Source organism: Rhagoletis zephyria, unplaced genomic scaffold, assembly GCF_001687245.7.
Source record: "Rhagoletis zephyria isolate East Lansing unplaced genomic scaffold, Rhagoletis_zephyria_1.1 Rzeph_scaffold_05085, whole genome shotgun sequence".
In the NCBI taxonomy this organism is placed as follows: domain Eukaryota; kingdom Metazoa; phylum Arthropoda; class Insecta; order Diptera; family Tephritidae; genus Rhagoletis; species Rhagoletis zephyria.
In genome coordinates this window covers 2,416-10,504 of record NW_016162168.1, presented here as the reverse complement: position 1 = coordinate 10,504, position 8,089 = coordinate 2,416, and positions in this window count along the sequence as shown.

Genomic DNA, 8,089 nt, shown 5'->3' with positions numbered 1-8,089 from the left:
TGAAATAGAAAAAGATGGACAATTACCCTACCTGGACACTCTAATAATAAGGAAAAATAACAAATTAACAGTTGACTGGTATAAGAAATCTACAGCATCAGGGAGGCTCATTAATTTTAACTCGAGACATAAGAAGAAAATAATTCTAAATATCGCCAAAAATTTTATAACAAGAGTCCTCACGATAAGTGACGAAAATTATCATAAGAAGAACATTGTCACTATCAAAGATATCCTACGGAAAAATGAATTTCCACATTGCTTAATTAATAAGCTTATCCGCGACTTCTATGGTCAGCCCGGTAAAGAGAAATCAAATAGTGACGGGAACAACCAAGTGTATAAATCGGCAACATATGTACCAGGATTATCTGAGAGAATTAAATACTCAAAAATATATGACAAGGACAATTTCCGCATAGCGTTTACTTATGACAATACGCTGAAACAAGTTTACTCAAATACCAAAGATAAAATTCCAATAAATGAGAAGTCTGATGTAATTTATAGAATACCATGCAGTGGCGACGCGTCCCACGTATGCGATATGGTATATGTGGGGACAACAAAATCGAAATTAAAGACAAGAGATTTCCGCTCACAAATCAAACATTAAGTTGAGGAATAATTCGGCGGACAATAAGACAGCCTTGTCATCTCATTGCCAGGATACGGGACATTATCCCGACTTTGATAAAGTAGCAATCTTGCAAGAAGAGAAAATCTATAATAAACGCTATGTTTTAGAGATGCTACATATTATGAACACCCCTAATCACAAAAGGATGAACTATAAAACAAACACCGACAATTGCGCTCACGTTTATCGCAATTTAGTTCTAACGCACAACAACAAACCTACAGTGTAGGTGTCGTGTGATCGTGTGTTCATGTTTAACTCATCGTCCGTCTGCTACCAAGATTTCTTCGGACAACGACATTGCTCTGCTGAGATGACATACAAACATTTCTTAGTCTTACTGTTCAGCACTTTATGTATTATTGTTTGTATAAAACAACAATTACTGTATTTTAATTATTAGTTTTCCTGTTTATGTTTAAAATCTTCTTCGTGCTTGTTTGTTATTATACATTTTAACATATGATTAGTCGACCGGACAAAGCTAATAGTGTAAGTCGTTTTAATGCACTTGTGCATATGTATGTTTTTGTTGGTTTATATTGTGATGTAAAAATATTGTTTTCCTTTTTTAGTNCGTTTTAATGCACTTGTGCATATGTATGTTTTTGTTGGTTTATATTGTGATGATGTAAAAATATTATTTCCTTTCTTAGTAATTAAGATGCCTTCAGACTGAAGGCGAAATATCGACCAAAATAAAACTAAAAAGTAAATAAATCAGAAAAACATTTAATGTTTTATTTAATATACGGCCTATAGCTCAAAAATAATTATTAAATTATACTAAACGGCCAATAAGCAACACAATCCTTTTTTCATAAATTAATTTTTTTGTTTATGCTGTCTATTGTAATTTTTAAATATAATAAAAAAAAAATTTTGTTTTATTTCTTTGTTTTTATAGCACAAGCATTTCTTCCTAAAGGTTTTTTGGCAATGCAATTAGATTTTCAAATTTGTTATTTTGTTATTTATTTATAAATTGAAGAAATTATTTTTACTTACATTTATTTAAATTTAAAAATTTTAACTACCTCCAAGCGGCCTCGAACCCTCGATTTCAGAATAAGAACCAGTAGTCTTCACGTGACGACACAGCCGACATTTGTAAGAAAAGCACTTAATTGCGTTTTATTTTTGGCTTTGGCAAATCAAAGGCAGATGTTGCTGATCGCCTAAGTTCTTCGAAATTGTCGAACTGGTGGGCACATACTAGTTAATGAACTAGTATTTTTTCTAACTGGTTTGGCTTTTCACTGCAGGGAACATCGCAAAAGAAAAATATAGAAAATTGGTTTTTTCTTAACAGCGGTTGTCCCTCGGCAGGCAATGGCAAACCTCCGAGTGTGTTTGTGCCATGAAAAACAGCTTCTCCTAAAAGTGCAATCGCCGTTCGGAGTCGGCGTAAAACTGTAGGTCCCTCCGCTATGTGTAACAATATCACCGCGCACGCCACAAGCCGGAGGAGAAGCTCGGCCAAACACTAGCAAATGTGTAAGTGCCAATCTATTATTATTATTAAAATGCGTGGAAAACTTTGAGCGCTTGAGCGACCTCTAAATATTTTTTGATTTAAAAAAACCCACGGGTATAATTTTTTCGGTATCATTTAGTCATTGATTTTATTTAACCCCGCTCATAAATATCAGGCTTTCTTATAGTTACATTTGAGTTTACAGGTTTCAAAATTACATAATTAAATATTCAAAAATATACTGTGAGTGAAGTGAGAGTACTTAAAAAAGTATTTAGAAAATTACAGTAGTTTACATAATGTATTCATTTAATATGTTGGCTCTGAATCGGAAACAGTTAACAACACAGAGGTACATACACAGAGGGTGGAGAGTCAGTCGAGGCCGTCATCGAAACCGCCGCCTCGAAGAGTTTCATATCAACCAGCTTAGCGGAGTACATGGCCGCCGCAGGGAGCGGGGAAAGGATAACGGTAGCCCTCGAGATACACATGGCTGACGGCACCAGTAGCAAGATTTTCGAGACCATGAGGACCGAGGTTCGCCTTGGACAATCGGCGCACCCCACAGTGTTGTACATCATGCCAGGCGCAATAGAAGATCTCATACTCGGCCTAGAGAAAGCACCGAAGGAGTGGCAGACCCAGGATCGAGAGCAGCAACAGGGTCAGCGATGACGACCCCAGTGGAAGCGTCGACGAGCGCACCTCCGCGAATATACCCCAACGTAGCGATAACAACGAAACCACGATTGAAGTGGTGGCATAAATGCGTGGAGGAAGTGCGCATCAACATTTGGTTTCTCGTAGGGAATCGCCTATACGCCGCAATGTCTGAATTTGGCATCCCCGCCAAACTGATACGGCTGTATAAAATGACGTTGAGCAATACCACCAGCTCCGTCAGAATTGGGAAAGACTCTCCAAGCCGTTCGCAGTGATTTCTTTAATCTGATGTTGGAGAAGGTAAAAAGAGCTGCAGAACTGAACCGCTCTGGAACAATTTACTACAAGAGCGTGCAATTTCTGGCTTATGCAGATGACATCGATATCAATGGTAAAAAAAAACGCGAAGTCTGTTCTGCCTTTTTCAAGTTGAATAAGGAAGTAAAGCGAATGGGTCTGGAGGTAAACGAGGACAAGAAGAAGTATCTCCTGTCAATAAAGAAACAGTGAGGATATTCGCGCCACGTCACTGTTGACAGTTATAATTTCGAGAAAGTAGAGAATTTTGTTTACTTGGGAACCAGCATTTAGACCGATAATAATGTCAGCATGGAAATCCAACGCAGAATCCCCCTTGGCAACAAGTGCTACTTTGGACTGAGTAGGCAATTCAGGAGTAAAGACCTCTCTCGACTTACGAAAACCACACTCTATAAGTAACTCATCATGCCGGTGCCGGAAGCATGGACAAAGACAAAATCCGATGAGCGGAGGATTTACGGGCCTTTACGCGTTGGCGACAGCGAGTACTGCAGGCGATGGAACGATGAGCTGTATGAGCTTTACAACGATATGGACATAGTGCAGCGAATTAAAATACAGCGGCTCCGCTGGCTTGGTCATGTCGTTCGAATGGACACCGACGCTCCAGCTCTGAAAGNAGAAAGGCCCCCACTGAAATGAAAAGACCAGGAGGAGAAGCACTTGGCTTCACTTGGGATTTCCAATTGGCGCCAGTTGGCGTGCTTAACAAAGCTCAACAGAGCTGAATAAGAAGAAGAGGATAGGTTGAAGGACGCACGACTCTACCGCATATCCCGTGCCCAAGTCAGGACAAGGAAGCAGTGCCCTGGAAGTTGTGTGTATTAAGCCCTCTTTGCCAGCGAGTACTGCAAGAGAACCACGATGAGCCCAGCGCCGGACACATGGGCAACTCTCGGACAGTAGTGCGGGTCGCCAACCGATACTATACAACAGCACCAGCCGGAGCGTTACTCACCAGAATGCCACTCACCGGTGCGACCACAGCGCTACCCACCTATATTGCTAGAGCGCCACATACCGACGCGGCTAGGACGCTAGTCTTCGGCGTCACCAGAGCGCCACGCACCGGCGCGAACAGAGCGCGGCTCATCGACGTTACAAGAGCGCCACATACCGACGGGGCTACAAAACAAACGCTTTTATTTCCCATTTAGCACGCAGATGTGCTCGAAATGTTAACGAAAAAATTATTAAAAATCAACGCGAGCTCTTTGCGACTTGCAACTTGCACTTAGTACGGTTGCACGTACAGGCACGAATGGACTGAAAAAAAAGAAACCCTTATAAGTTTGCTTTCTGGAGGTTGGTAGGTTTGGTTTCGAGTTGTATTCTTTCATCCATATATAGTAAATCTTTAGTATTTCGGACTTATCTTCCAGTCATATAACAGTTATATGAATTGTTTTATTTAATTATATTTTTGGCTTCATTAAATATCATTTTTTCTTCATCATTAAAATCTTTCAATTCACCATTAAAATCATTCATTCTTGTAGTTTATACCAAAACCATTTTTTTAGTACACATGCTTCTTCTTCCTTGCATTCACTACATGCTCAACCGCAGCTGCCACTAACAGCTGTTAACGATACTGGTTGACATCAGCGCCTACCTCAATATCCGGAAAACGGTCCTCTGCCTTTCCTTTGGCGACCGGCGGTGTGTAAAGACCGAACAAAAGTTATTAAATATAATGGTGAGAAATCTGAGACATACTAACCGTGGCATATCGCGCTAATCGACTAAAATCCCCTGAAACTAATAACGTTAATCGGGCGCTAGAAACTAAAGTAACGCGTAGCGCGTCCTATTTCGGGCCTAGTCAAGCATTTCGAGTTTCCCGGCGCCTTAAGAGACTCAACTTGCGCCAGCAGCCACGTGTAAATACGGGCAGGATTAGAAGTGTTCGTCTACGACTTTACAGAGGACGATAGGGTCTCAGGGACCTATTGGGACCCTTCATCTACCATCTGTGTAAAAACTGCACGCCGTTCCTTCAAGCCGCGTTGAGCGAGCATCTAACTAAATTCGTCATAACCTAATCAACCTTGTATTCAGCCGATAGTAACCCCGACGGGTCCCTATCCCAACACATAACCCAGCTCAAGAGTTCGAGAAAACCCCGGCCGAGTCCCGTATTGTCAGGGAAAATATTTAAATTGATTTTTTTTACTTAAAACTATAGTACTTCTACTTGCATATTAATTTGAAATTACTTGAACTTGGTACTAAAGCCTCTAAAGGTGTTAGAAAAGCGATACAATTTACTTATATCGAATTAAAATTTGTTTAAGTCTAGAATCAGTTAACTTACGACTAAGATGAATCTAAGGTGTATTCTGAATAATTGAATTCTAAAATAGGTGTTTTTCAATCAACATATGTCTATTTATATAAATAACTTAACCTCAACCTAAAAGTGTTCTAAAATAGACTAGAATCAACATCGTAGCTAAATATAAGGGTAGAAACCTGAAATAATGACTAGTTTAAAAGCAACCTAAGTTTCGAAAATATTTTAACCTCAAAATTAGTCTAAAACTTAAAATAGTTATACCTTAAAGCTAAATTACAATTTAGAAATTCAATTAGCAAATCAGGCGATTAAGTTGTCATTCTGCTAAAATGCCAATTCGCGGTATTTCTCATATTACTATTCCTTTTGTTTTGTAATATACAGACGTGCACTGCATATATCTTGCATACACCAATATATATTTGTACGTATGTGCACCCAAACTCAATTTTAAACTTAATTATCAAGTTCTATTGAAGCCAAGCGGTACAGTCACAGCTGATTTACCTCAACTTCTAGTACAGTAGGCCCAAAGCGCAATAATTAGCTTTTAGTTTTCTCGGCATGATTAATTATGTTGGCACACAAATCATAATTAGCAACTTAGAGAGTAAATAAACGTAGTTGTATCATTATTTCATCGCTTTTCATACGAATTTCTCTCTCAGTCTCTATCGAACAGCACACTCTCTTATCAGATGATTGTGATGGGTTGTATGGCAGCATAATTATGTTTGCTTCACCATGTTCTAAAATAAGCTGCAACAATTGTCGCTCACATTTTCATAGTTGCAACATCACTTGTTGATAATAGTTAGTAGGGAAACTGATAGGGAAATTTAGCTTATAAAAAAATAAAATAAAAAAATAAAATAAAAAATTTAGCCCTCACCGTATATGCTGAGAAGGCCTTCGACGCATCGTGGGAGAGTGGAGTCAACAGTCAAAGTAAGTTGTTTTAATTACTCTTACTATTTATCTCTCATATTATAGTTTTTTTTGCTACATACATATGTGTAGTTATATATTTCTACATACATAATTACTAGCATATGGCTGTATGTACGTAGGTACGCATGTAATTTCGTGCTCTTTTCTTTATATGTTATCCGCCACAATAGGTGAGCATATGCATTTGCATGCGCATATATGTATATACATATGTATGATTATACGAACATGAATTCTCATCGCTTTATACATACATAGTATATATATAGGTACGCATTAATGCTAATTTCAACTTCTGTTATCGCTGATCTTCAAACGTTAGATCTCTCACGCTCATTTTATGTGCATATTTACATAATGACGTACATACATACATACATACATACATATATATATATATGAATATTAGCCAGGTCAATGACCTACGAAAAATCAGCTGTTGAGGTAGGTCAGTTCATCACTGGTTTAACTAATTAGGCTGAGTTCTGGTTGCATCTTTCACGAGAATATTCTAAGTTGCACTGATTTATTATTTTTTTTTTGTCCAAAGTAAGGAATTTAATATTATAGCTGAATATTAAAATACGATAAACTTATAAAAACATTTTTTTTTCTCTAACAAAAAGAGTACTGAAATTTGTTAGTAATAGTAAAAGTTAAGTGTTGAAATACGTAAAAGGAGTTAATAAAATAAATATACATACTTTTAAAAACATTGTACAGTAGGTTAGTAATAATATGAATTTATACACAAAAATAAACTTATGGTAAAATGAATAGCTAATTTTGTTAATATTTGCGGTCTTACGCCTGTGGGGTGTCGGGAGGCCAAATGGGGCTTCAACACCAGCTAAGTAGCCAAGGTAGGGTGGGCAATGGAGCAGCCAACAAACGTCTCTCAATGTGCTGCTAGGTCATAGAGTCCTAGGCAGGTAGGTGTGCAGGTGCGACAGTGGTTTATGGAAGGTTGTAGGTAGATTCCAGTGTGCAAGGTAAATAATCTTGTTAGGCTATCGGTTAGGGAGAAGGTAGCTCGGCCCTGCGGCTGTGTTTTTTTGAGCCCACGAAGCTGAAGCTGCGGGATATATGCAAATGCACACGCCTCGGCAGTAGGGCACCAACGAGCCCTTCTATATCACCCTAACGTAGGCTCGTAACAGATTAAATGGCGCCCAACGTGGGGCCACGAAGCATAGACTGTGGCGTACTTATGAGTAGCCCAACGAAAGTGGTCCCGTGATTTTATTCCCTCTTGGAACAGTTTTGTCCGTCCGGTCTGGTTTATTTGATTAATTATTGACATTAATTTAAATAGTAAATTTTTGAATTTGAAAGCTGAAAGCTTAATGCATATGCTTCCAACTAGTTTACTCAATATTTAAATGTTGTTAGTGAATTTTATCGTTGCGGTTTGGTTAAGTTGTATACAAATCATGTTGCAGGAATTCAGTTTTAGAGGCTAGATGCTTTAAAGCTTGACCGCATAAAGCAGTGTATAACGAGAACTAATTAGCACATAATACCTTCGATTTTCAGTTTGGTTGTAGTTCGCTGTTCGCTCCTGGCTCAATTAGCGTTGACGTACGGTTGATGAACCAAAAGAAACTGAAAATTAGCTTACATTCTCAGTCTCCACTTCGAGAAGTTTTTCAAATTAAGTTTTTTGTTGTCTTGATTTTTTTTCATTTATGGGATAACCGGAACTTGCAGTCCATGAATTTACTGTACCGGTTCC